The 13,422-nt window shown below is 36.8% G+C and overlaps 1 protein-coding gene across 6 annotated transcripts in view; it reads left to right on the top strand.

Annotated features, from left to right (window-relative positions):
* Nucleotides 1–13,422, top strand: part of HIVEP2 (HIVEP zinc finger 2) — a 198,756-nt gene that overhangs the window by 146,538 nt on the left and 38,796 nt on the right. The window contains exon 1 of one of the 6 annotated variants that reach the window (XM_033235241.1): nt 2,276–2,314. The exons of the other annotated variants lie outside the window; for them this stretch is intronic. The gene's annotated coding sequence lies outside the window, so the exon portion shown is untranslated. Of the gene's footprint in view, nt 1–2,275; nt 2,315–13,422 lie in introns of those variants that run through there. 6 annotated transcript variants of the gene reach the window in all.

The following is a 13,422-nucleotide window of genomic DNA, read 5'->3' on the forward strand; positions in this document are numbered from 1 at the left end:
TGTGGTGAAGCAAATTCCAGTAAAGTAAAGAGATCCTCCTGGTTGGAGCATTCACTGTAGCATTTCATCACCTGAAACTTCTAGGTGATGATGAAATACTGGCGTATGCACTTAGCTACCAGTTGGAGTTTAACCTTACATTTCATAGATTTCTTTTAGTAAGAATTAAATACACTAGCAATCTTGACCTGGTCAAATGAAGACATTTATGTTTTTTTTTTTTTTTTTGAGGCAGAGTCTCGCTCTGTCGCCCAGGCTGGAGTGCAGTGGCCGGATCTCGACTCACTGCAAGCTCCGCCCCCCGGGTTCACGCCATTCTCCTGCCTCAGCCTCCCGAGTATCTGGGACTACAGGCGCCCACCACCTCGTCCGGCTAGTTTTTTGTATTTTTTAGTAGAGATGGGGTTTCACTGTGTTAACCAGGATGGTTTCGATCTCCTGACCTCGTGATCCGCCCGTCTCGGCCTCCCAAAGTGCTGGGATTACAGGCTTGAGCCACCGCGCCTGGCCAAATGCTGACATTTAAAAGTACATACTGCAGAGTTTTATATTAGGCCTTTAAAAGACCCCGCATCCATTCTTGCTGTACTTAGTGACTTTACTTAAAAATGCCAAATATCTTTTTTTAATTCATGCATTTGATCAGTCTTTAAACTCAATTGATTTTAAAACAACTTAGATATTAAAACATCAAAATCAGAATTTTGTGTTGTAAAATCTAGCTTAGCTACAGAAACTCGGCAGGACTTTACTTCTTAGTATAAAAATGTAAAATCCCTAAGTAAATTGCACAAGTAGAAGCTATCACATTCTCTTTATCTTTTCTTTGTGTATTGCTAGAAAATTCTGTCTGTGTTCATGATTCTCTTCTATCCATGATATTCCCTTATTAGGGAATGATTCTTTTTTAGAAACTTTAAGCTTTGTTTATGATGCTTTTCTTTTTTCTTTTGGCCATGTCATTTTTCATCCTTAAAATTGGGTTTGCATATATTAGGAAAAGAAAGGCAAACAGTGATTTGTGAAATTAAGTGAATTAGAGCTGTGAACATGATTTACATATAGTAGTTTTCTTTTTCTTTTTCTTTTTCTTTTTTGTGTTCCTTTATTACTTCATGGCCAAGACTTGGATGTACTAGTCAGTTCATTCATACATTAGAAAGCATCTTTTAAATTTCGAGTATGAGGGTGGCAGAGACTGGCTGGCTGTTCACCAAACCTATGTCCTGTTCTTCCTGGACTCACAGTTAGACTGCATTTCCCAGGCCTTGCTACAGACAGATGAGCCATGTGGCTGAGTTCTAGTGAATGGAATGTGGGGGAAAGTCCCTGGGTGCAACTTCATCACCTGACTCATCAAACCCTCCCCTGGTTTACCCTCTATGCTTCTGTGCTTTTGCCATAATCATGGCAGAACATTGAATCCTTGTTGCAGATGGTGAAGCCATTGAAGGAGTTTGGACTTTTTAATTCCTCCCAGTGTGGAGCCACACATCTATCAGAACACACATTTTAGATTGCTATTGAGAATGAGCCCTTATGCGTTTTGGATTTTGTTTGTTACAGCAGCTGGTAGTATATTAACAAATACAGGCAGAATCCCAACCTCCAGGGGCCTCATACTCCAGTCTAAGAGATTAACATGGCATAATGAGATGGAATGATTAGTAGATGTCTATCTTGTGGTTTCACAGAAAAGGACTTGTGGAGAGCTTTAGGGAGAAGGATATACTTACATTTAAAGATTAATACAAATGAACCATGTTAGAACTTCAGTCATGACACAGAAGGCCTGTGATGGGGACATCTATAAAACTGTGATTGAGAAGGGTCATGGATTTAAAATTCTTATCTTACAATGATCTAGTGATTTTCATTTTCATATTGTTTTCACATATGGAGATTCACTTAGTTCTTACAGTAACCCAGGAAGACAGCAAGGCAGGAATTATTGTGTCCATTTTATAGATGGGAAAACCAAGTCCCACTAAGTGGAAGTGACTTATGCAAGGGTACATAATCAGGAGAGCTGAATTGATCTGCTAATTGAGAGGCGCTGTGGAAATACTAGATCTGGAGTAAAAGAGAATTAGCTTAGATTCTTGTAATTACTGGCAATCACTATCTCGGTGATTGTTGGCCTTATTTAGCTTTCGCAAGTGAGAATGTTATCTAACTCTCTCAAGTGATAATTTTTTTTGTTTTTTGTTTGTTTGTTTTTTGAGACAGAGTCTCACTCTGTTGCCCAGGCTGGAGTGCAGTGGCACGATCTCGACTCACTGCAACCTCCACCTCCAGGGTTCAAGCAATTCTGGTGAGAATGTATTTTATGGTATGCTGACATTTGCCTTAATCTAGTGTTCTTTTTATGCTATCATAGTACCTCTTGCCTGCAAGTATTGTGTGTATTCCCTTGTTCTCCTTTTTTTCTTTTTCTTTTTTATTTTTTGACACTGGCCACTGCTTGACCTCATACCTGGTGAATCCCTGGGAAAGGTCCTCTCTTCTGACCTGCAGACAGCATAAGAACCAAATAGACAGGGCAAGCTGAGCCATCACATGGGCTACCCTGGCCTCTTTCCCTTGTGCAGGCTCAGTCCATTATGTTCCCCACATCATACAGTGAGGTGACTACTACAGTATTCACTCTGGTCAAAATGTAGAGGTTTCTGCCTAATTATCACTATGTAACTAGTCTTTGTCAAGAAATGCCATTAATTACTCGTTAACATCAAAAAGCAACAAAAGATAAAATTATGATCTTCTAAAACTATTGTCTGGTAGAGCACATGGCCTTTCTGAGCCGTTTGGATTAGCCTAGGGAGAGACACTCAGTGTCAGAACAGAAGAATCTTTCCAGTTTTATGTAATAGAGCCAGTTCGTTGAATTATTTTCATAGCACCTTCTATGCATTTTGAGAGACTCCTCCTCCTAAGCCTCTCAAATTCTCTTTTTTATTTTCTGTTTGTCATCCCTGAGAATATTAAAGAGATGCCATTTCTAAGATCTTATCTTCTGGTTTTAAATTTTAATTTCTCTCAACAAATTAAATCATTCTCGTAAAAAAGATGCTTATCACTCTAAGCAGAAAATTTATAAATGTACTTATAAGAATTTATAATTTATAAATGTACTTATAAATTTATAAATGTACTTATAATAAGTCATGCATTTCTTGTTTCTGAGCATATTGGGCATATATAAAGATGAAGGCCAAATACTTAGAAACTTAGGGTGATTAGCTTGGAAAAGAACCCATTGTTTCATAGAGAAGCATAAATCAAGTGAAGATGCCATCTGGCAGTTAGAGTCCAACCATATTAAACTTGAATTCTGCACTTTGCATACTAGAGGCAGAGGTGCTTAGTAAGTGTTAATAATGACTAATACGATATCATGGTTGTTAATTGAATATTGTCATCTAAAAATTGAAGTAATAGACACACACTTCAGCAGCTGAATGTGGTGATGCTATCTTCCTAGGTTTAATTCCTCAGATATTTGTGAGCTATTAAGACCATTTATTCCACACCAGCCAAATGCAGACATTTTCAGTGTTTTTTGCTGCTACCTGGGTGTGCAGTAGCCCAGACCATAAGTCTGAAGTAAAGGGAAAATATTTGCTGCTTAGTCTAATTTCTGGGAAAGTTATTGGGAAAAAATAAGGTTTTTCAGTATACTAGGAAAAAAATAGCCTTTAACAATTTGACCCTGGTTTGAGAAGACTCTACTCATTGGCATTAAATGATATGTGGCTTTTCATGCACAAATGAGCAAGGAAAATTTCAAACTAATCAGTGATGCTGGGTTCCTGTCATGAGCCTGGTGCTGATGTGTCATTCCCTGCTACACTGCAAAGGAACTGTGTTTGTGTACTAGCTGCATCTTAGCCCAGAGGCACCCCTGCTGTTTGGTGTCACTAGTTTGCTATTCTACCATCTTGGACTTTGATTACAGTTTCAGATTGCATTATAGAAGTTAGTTGACAACTCTGATATTTGGAACATCAATAAGGTTTTGGGGAAAACATGCTTTTGGTTTTTCAAATAATATGTTGATGCTGCAGCTGTCTACTGATGACCAGAAATTTACTAATTTTTAGTCACTGAAATAGTGACTAGTGACAATATGAATATTCAGTTCTTCCAAGAAGAGATAATGCCTGATGCTCTCTCTCCTCCTTTCTTAGTGGTTTAGCCCCTCAACAAGAAATGGCTGTCCCTGAAGTGGACAAGATTCACATTCCTATCTGTCTTTTAAGGATACCTGGGTGGTACCATAGAGACCGCTGTCTCCTCCTGGACTGCACTTAGGACGAGAATGATGTTTCCCACTGACAAGCCAAAAAAATGAGTTACATTTAATAGCTAGTCATTATGACATAATACAAAAAAAGGAGAAATTTTGACATTTGTATTATATGTAGTAATTTTTAGTTTATGAAATACATTAAGAACAGTTTGCTTTTTAAGCATGTCATGCTTTAAGTAATATTTCATATTTTCAATATTTCACCTGTGCTAAGACAAAATCTACAGATATAAACACATATTTCACATGTGTTTGTATACATGCAAAATCAAATAACCATTTTCAACTTATGGACACTTGTTACCCCTATAGCTCAAATAATAAAAGTCAAGTACCTACTTTTGTAAATGTAATGTTTGCCTGTATTTATAGCTTCTGGAAACTTAACTCTGCTAATATATAAATAAGAATGCCAATATTTTATGACATTTTACAAGTGCTAGGTATTGTCCTGAATTATTTGCATGTGCTATCTCATTTAATACTCACAACCAGCTGACATAATAACTATTAGTATCCCATTTCATAATAAAGAAACATGTTAGGAGAATTAGTTATATAACCAAGATCTCATAGCTGGTGAATTGTGCATTAGAATTGAGACTCAGTTCTGTCTTCACTCGAAAGACTATGTACCTCATCAATCAACCCCATCTTCATGAGGTCATCCTTGTCCCTAAACACTTAGGAGCATAATCTCTTCTCATTTTGAGAGGGTAGGTTAGGCAGAAAATTGCAACCCAGGCGAAACACTGTACAACCTTGCTATTTCTTGGTTTCGTGCCATCTTCATGAGCATGCAGGTGGACTTAGAAAGGGGGAAGCACCAGCCAACCAAACCTGTTTCAACCAAGGTGTTTTAATTATAGCATTTGTATGACACTATTGACAGCAAGGAACGGGGAACTTTACAGGAACTATCTAAAGCAAAAATGGAAACATTATACAGGGGTGGTGTGCTTTCAGGCAAAGCTTGCTCCAGAGATCTATGAAGCCTTGAGGAGCTAGTTTCTTTTGTTGGGGTGTCTGACTGTCTCCTCTGTGTATCAGATGTGCCATCAGGCTGTCTCCACTCACGGTAGTAGCAATGACCAAAGAAATCCCTGACTTCTCCTCACCACCCAAATCAAAGAGAGAGAGACATTCCTTATGGCTTCTCAGGATGAAAATCCTCTTTAATGTTTAACAGGCACCAGCTACTGTTACCTAGAAGCCCAAGTCAGAATTATTTATAATATTCCTCCTTGACATATAATCACTATGTTTGTGGCAAAAAAGAGGATCTTTCCAGACTTGTGTGTACAGTAGTCTCCCTTATCCATAGGGGATATATTCCAAGACCCCCAAATGAATGCCTGAAACCATAGAGGGTACTGAATCCTATGTATACTGTGATTTCTTCTATGCATACATACCTATGATAAAGTTTCATTTGTAACTTAGACACAGTAAGAGATTAACAACAATAATAATTAGAACAATTATAACAATATATTGTAATAAAAGTTGTGTGAGTGTGGTCTCTCACCCTTAAAATATGTTATTGTACTGTTCTCACCTATTTTCTGACCATGGTTGACTGAGGGTAACTGAAACTGCAGAAAGCAAAATTGGGAATAAGGAAGTATTTTGTCCATACTATTTGGGCACCCCAAGCACATATGTACACAATGGAAAACTGTTATTCAAGAAGAATAGCATTTTATTTACACTTTTGGGTGATATTGTCTCCATTCTCAATCTAAAATATTTATGCCCTTATTAGCTTAAAATCCTAATTACTGTCTCCTTGACTAAAGTATTTCAGACTTGTTACTTTTGATGAGTTACAACTATTTGTTCCATGTAAGAAAGTATTGTGAAGTCATTTAGAACTAAATGTTTCACATCAGTTTGGAGTCACTTGGATAGATGAAGTTTAATGAATTCTAAATTTTTTTTAAAATTTTTCATCCAGAACTTGTAAGCATTGGGTTAATGTTAAGGTAGTTTCTATTTAATAAATAAAATATCAGAAATATTAAAAAATCTGGAAACAGCAAAAAAAGAAAAAATTAGATGTGTTATGAGTATATGAAATATATGTAGATACTAGTCTATTTTATCATCTACTACCATGAAATATACATACATCTATTATAAAAAGTTAAAATTTGCCAAAACTTATACACATACATAGACTGTGGCACCATTCACAGTGAGAAACATGTAAACAGATAAAGATGCAGTATTAAATCTGCATAAAATTAACTGTTGGACCTGCTATACTACCGTAATAATTTTGTAGTTCCCTCCTGTTGCTACTGCAGTGAGCTCAAGTGTTGCAAGCATTCACTTAAAACGCCATGTGACGCCAATCATCTCCGTGTGAATGGTTTGTCTCCCAGCAAATTGCAGACACAATAAAAAGTGATCTCTTATGGTTCTTGCACATTTTTTAAATCATGTTTAATGCAATAGTTTAAACCTTGAATAACACCATGGGACCCATAGGAAGTGCCATTACTAGTGCTAGAAGTGGTCCCCAGAAGCAGAGGAAAGTCATGACATTAGAAAGAAAAAGCTGGGCCGGGCATTGTGGCTCAAGCCTGTAATCCCAGCACTTTGGGAGGCTGAGGCAGGTGGATCACGAGGTCAGGAGATCGAGACCATCCTGGCTAACACAGTGAAACCCCATCTCTACTAAAAATACAAAAATTAGCCAGGTGTGGTGGTGACACCTGTAGTCCCAGCTATTCGGGAGGCTGAGGCAGGAGAATGACGTGAACCCGGGAGGCAGAGCTTGCAGTGAGCCAAGATCGCACCACTGCACTCCAGCCTGGGGGACAGAGCAAGACTCCGTCTCAAAAAAAAAAAGAAAAAAAGAAAAAGCTGAATTGCTTAACGTGTACCATAGTTTGAGGTCTACAGCTGCAGTTGCCACCATTTCCGACAGATAATTCATCCTGTAAACAGATGATGAAAACGTATGGGATCAGTAAATACAGTACAGTACAGTAAATTTATTTTCACTTCCTTATGATTTTCTTAATAACATTTTTTCTAGCTTATTATTGTAGGAGTACAGTATATAATACAGACAACATACAAAATATGTGTTCATCCACTGCTTAGGTTATTGGTAAGGCTTCTGTTCAATAGTAGTCTATTAAGTTTTCGGGGAGTCAAAAATTATATGCGGATTTTCAACTGCTCGGTCCAGGGTAAGGGTGAGATTAACATCCTAACCCCTGCAGCATTCAAGAGTCAACTGTAGTCACTGTATAAAAGCTTTCTGACTGTTTACTGTGCTGATAGGACTTACTCAGGGCCCTCCGTGAAGCAGGAAGTTTTAGTTAGGACCTAGACCTTAACATTTCTTCAGCTTGGGTTTCTTTAGTCAGCAATAAAACTGCTTTGTTCATTAGTATCAATGACAGCAACAGTCATGCTACTGCTTGGCAATTTAAAATTGAAAGGTCACTTTCGTGTGTCCTCTCCACGTGGGCTCACCCATAGAATGGTGGAGAAATGGACCAGCACCTTTATTGTACCCATCTTACGTATGCAGAAAGTCAAGCTCCAAAAGGGATTCACCCATGGTTAGTTCACGGCAGATGGGATCTTAAACCTATGTTCATGTGCCGTCCATGGAAACAGCCTTGCACTGAGAAGCAGGAGGCTAAGGAGTGACCCGCTGCTGTGTGATCTTTGAGAAATTGCTTTGACAATTGCTTAACCTTTCTAAGCATCAGTTTTCTCATGCTCCTCTTCCATTACAAGGCTATTGTGAGGCTGAAATAAGTTTTGAAAAATAATATACATAGACAAGATGTTACTAAAACATTTTCTTCTCTATATTGTATTGCTAGTTACCTATTGAAAGACTCACTATAATCTATAAATATTTATTCAAATAATTTACATCCATGTTAAAATCAGAGAGCAGAAGCTGCAATAAAATTAGTTCTAGCACCTTATCTGAGGCCCTCAGTGGAACCAGAGCAAGTCTGATAGAAATTGGACAAAATGATTAAAATACTTTATGTTGCAATTTCCTTTGTTTTTATTTGATTACTTGTTTTTGCTTATTTTTCTCTACTTTTGTTTGTTTTGATGACAATCTGTGCTAATGAAGAATTCTTGATTAGGTGGGTTGGGTTTTTTTTAAGCAAATTTTTTCCCTTCAGTGATATCTGAGAAAGAATGAAAGTGAGATTCCAAATAACATCGATAAAGAGAAATCACTGAAAATTATATGAATTCAGACCATTCACAGGCCTGCAGATTTTGTCAAACTGCTTTCAAAACTAAAAACCATTTTTTAATTTATTATAATTTTTTCAGGGCAAATAACTTCTGGTTGCATTGTTTAAACTGCATTCTTCAAATTATTTATATGAGTGTGAAGAATATAGAAATTAAGCCAATATGCTTATATTAGATATTGCTAACTGCTGACTGAAACCCAAATTACGAATTCCAAACACACACTCTTTAGTGTTTACATTTATTTGAAGAGAAAGATCAAATTAGATCACATGTAATTGGTTAATCAAAATGACACTGAAAATGGAAAATTATTTTCAGGCTCTTTAATTCATTGTTTAAAATTGGAGTGACCCTTAGGATACTTGGAGCTTTACCTTAAAAGTAGAGGTCAATTTGAGACTTGTAATGCTTTCTGATCAAATGGCTTCAAAACTTATTAAAGTACATGTTTCTAAATCTGATTTTATAACCCCATGGGTGTTCAACAGAAACAAAACCTTCATCCACCTGCTTCAGTACACTGCACAGGATTTGTGTGTAGGATCTGCCAGTGTAAGTTATCCATGTTCTAGAATATGTCAGATGAATTTGCTTTGTCTGCTGCTGAGCTTTGACAGTAGCTGGAAATTTGACCATGGCTCAAAGATAATATAATTTGATCATATTATTTCCATATTATTCTTAAACAGTTCCTTAGAGAAGCAAAAATAATTAGTGTTCCTATCCAGTTAGGTTATATGTACCTTTTCTGTTGTATTTATGAAAGCTCTTCTCTTGGAATCAATACAGTTGAAGGCTAAGGAAAACGCACATATTCAGAGAGTTTCTGTCATTTTTCACAGAGCTGGAACCAATTAGTCTTCACAGTTGTGTTGCTCAAACTATTGAAAAATACAAATAGATTCAACTTTGGAAACAGTTTCTAGCTACATTTATTGCCTTTTCTAATAGTCCTCATTATTGAGATGTGTGTGTTTGTTTGTGTACATATTAATTGTCAGTATAATGGGAAAGAAAAGTAGAAATAGTATTTGAAGCTAGAAATGATGTTAGTGACCAAAACACATGCCTAGAAGGTCTAGATTCTTCCTATAGGACGGCCACAGATTTAGATCTTAGCTTTCTATCAGTCAGCCCAAAGAGAGACATAGAACAGGCTTAAAATGTAGTGTCTATAAAGCTAATTTTAAATAAAAATAAAATTCTTCCTTATTTTGAGTCCAGATAAATTTCTCCCATATGACTTCATTTTAAGTAGACGATTAGAAATGATAAACCATGAGGGCTAAGCACAGTAGCTCACACCTGTAATCCGAACACTTTGGGAGACCAAGGCGGGCAGATCGCTTGAGCTCAGGAGTTTGAGACCAGCCTGGGCAACAGGGTGAAACCCTGTTGCTACGAAAAATATAAAAATTTGCCAGACGTGGTGGTGGGCACCTATAGTCCCAGCTACTGAGGCTGGAGGCAGAGGGAGGCCCTTTAGTCTGGGCATGACAGAGCTAGACCCTGTCTGAAAGAATGAAGGAAAGAAAGAGAGAGAGACGAAGGAAAGGGAAGGGGAGGGGAGGGGAGGGGAGGGGAGAGGGGGAGAGGAGGGGAGGGGAGGGGTAGAAAGAAAGAGAAAGAAAGAAATTAAAAAATTATAAAACATGGAGTTCCTTTTCAATCGCTAAATAGACTAGAATTGACACCTTACTCTGCTCATAGTATCAAGCAATACATATTTTGGTAATCATGGTATCGGGAAAGAAATGTGGCATAGAATCATCATCAATTTCCTCTGTTAAATTATTGATTAATTCACTGAGAAGAATCACCTCAGTCACTAATGATGCTAAAAAGTAAATATTCAAGTCATCAGTAAATATTCCCTAAATGCCTATACGATGAAGCACAGCACGAGTATCACAATTTGCTACTCTAGGTAGTTATATAGAATTATGAGATATATACACAGTTTTTAAAAAATATAATAGTCTTAAATCTACTGTTCATACGTAATAGCTTATAATTAATCATCTTAAGAGTTTTATTTTAGAATAAAAGATAAACTTTTGAATATATTATTAAATTATTTGGATATGGTTATTGACTCAGAAAAAAGTTTGGAAAATATTCTTTTTAAATAGCCTAATAAGAAGTAGTGTTTTTTTCCTAAGACTGCTATGAGTACTAATACTCCAGGCAAACTGACTGTTCTCCACTCATCAAGCCCCTCTAGCAGAGCTAGTTCCTTGCTCCCATCAGGAGACCTTACCTTCTACTTTTCTGAGAAAATAAGAACATCTAAGGGAACTCCTCAGTTTCTTTTCTATCTGAAAAGTTATCTTGCTTCATTATATCTTCCTTCCCTTCATTCTAAAACAGAAAAATTTTCATGCTTTTTTCTGACACAGATTCCTTATCTATGCTTTTGAGTTCCTTTTTGGTTCCCATTTTTTTTCATTCATTCTTTAATGAAATGTTATTTATTTATTTATTTATTTATTTATTTATTTATTTATTATTTTACTTTAAATTCTGAGATGCATGTGCAGAATGTTCAGGTTTGTTGCCATGGTGGTCTGCTGCACCTATCAACCTGTCATCTAGGTTTTAAGCCCCGCATGCATTAGGTATTTGTCCTAATGCTCTCCCTCCCCTTGTCCTCTACCTACTGACAGGCCGTGGTGTGTGACGTTCCCCTCCCTGTGTCTGTGTGTTCTCATTGTTCAGCTCCCACTTATAAGTGAGAACATGCAGTATTTTTCTGTTCCTGTATTAGTTTGCTGAAAATGATGGCTTCCAGCTTCATCCATGTCCCTGCAAAGGACGTGAACTCATTCTTTTTTATGGCTGCATAGTATCCCATTTTTAAAAGAGTTTATTCCATTATCTTATTACTTGTATCTTTTCCTCCTTTGCTCCAAGTCTCCTTGCCTTAAAACAAACTTCTTCTTAATCTTGATTCTTTTTCGGGCTATACATTTGCAGAGTTTGCCTGAAAAGGATGGAAAGAGATGGGATATAATAGCTTTCTAAAGTGGCAGTTGTCTTCTCAGAACCACCGATGTCTCTCCGTGTCTGCCAACTAAAGTTCTTTGCCTTCTGCCACCACCATCACCTCAGTCTGCCTAATGTTCTAGGCACACAGACTGTTTCTCCAACACCCCTTCTCTTGTCTATGTCACAATAATAACCTCACATTAAATGTATCTCTGCCTGCAAATCTGAGCCTTCTTTCAAAATCTAAGGTAGTGTTCCTTAAATGCAGCATTTGTAAGCAATCTCTTGTCTTTGTATACTCACAACACCATTTCATGCCTCTGTTGCTTTCATAGCTTATTGTTCATATGCTTTCCTTACTCGTTAGACAGTAAGCTCTTTGAAAGCAGAGTGTTGTCTCATTTATCTTGATCCTACACATGCACACTATTTTTAATTCTTACTTGGTGTCATTGAAATTGATTTAAATTTATACGTATGTGGGGATTTTTTTGGTAAACGAGACAGTAATATCTGGATTCAAACGAAGAAATATGAAGGTTGCATTTTAGCAATATTTTATTTCATCACATTAGTATATATGAGCTTTGGAAAAAATGTAATTTGACTGAGTGAATAAGCCTGCAGATGGAATTCTGGAATTGCCTGACAGAATTTGCCCAATAGGATCTTATAAATGCCTGCTTGAAACTTGAATTTTTTTAGCCTTAAACTTTGTAAGCAATGATATATTCCGAGATGAGACAAAAAATATGAATACCATTCACAGTTTATCAAAATGTCAAGGAGGTACCTGAATAACCATGTAGCACAGGTAATAATAAAGCTTTATCCAGTTAACTCATTTGTGTAAATCATGGCTTCCACTTGAGCCCCTTCCCTCTGTCTAGGCTTTCCTGGTTGTTCAAGCCATTTTTGATCATATGGTTCGTAAGCTCTGACAACAACTGATGTTCAGGTTATTTGCTGTGTGCTAACCTCATGTCAATTTCTGAAGTCTTGAGAGATAGTATCCACTTACCCTATGTACCTTATAGAACCTGGGACAGTGTGAGTCCAGATTTGTTCTTTGGTTTCCTGAGGTTGTATATCTCTACACAGGCACACAGACCAGTTTCCCCACTCTCTAGGAAAATTGTCAAGAGAGGAAATAGAATTGATTCTTTCAGCAGCTCAGTTATTAGAAGTAGATAGGATCTGTCTGATTAAGTTATATGATATGTCATAGGCTTTGCCTTGATTTGTTTTTGAGGGATTTTTATTGTCTGTAGACCTACTATAGGTAGACTGAAGACAATTTTCTTTTTCATCACACCTGAGAATCATTTGTAGCATGAAATGTGGGATGCAATTCAAATTTTCAGCTGTGCTTTCATTGCTTTGGGTATTATTTCCACTGATGCAGGAGGATCTTCCCTCAAAAATGGATTTTCTGCAGGCAAGGTCAACCTGTTATATGAATACTTATGAATATAATGCATATTTTATGATTTGATTTATCTGTTCTCTTTGTGTACATAATCCAAAGTTAACAGCGGCCTTTCTTTATGCTAGTCTTGGCATACCTAGGAGTAAAAAGAAAATTGGAGAGTCATGACCTTATTTATGTATATCTGCAGCAACCAAATAGTAAACATAAGCATTGTAAACGATAAAACTTGAGAGAACAAATACTTCTCACTAGAGTATGGTAGTCAAATAAACCTTATTTGCTTTTATCCCTGTCTCTCCAAATATTTAGTTAAAGAGTAAATGTTTAAGATGGCTTGGCTAGAAGTAGTTATTTACCTACCGTCATATTAAGGAATAAGATAGAGGAAATTGAAGGGACGGAAAAAAAAATAAAAGTGAGAAAATGTATCACAAAAGAG

The sequence above is a fragment of the Trachypithecus francoisi genome, unplaced genomic scaffold (assembly GCF_009764315.1).
Source record: "Trachypithecus francoisi isolate TF-2019V2 unplaced genomic scaffold, Tfra_2.0 Lachesis_group15, whole genome shotgun sequence".
Classification (NCBI taxonomy): Eukaryota; Metazoa; Chordata; class Mammalia; order Primates; family Cercopithecidae; genus Trachypithecus; species Trachypithecus francoisi.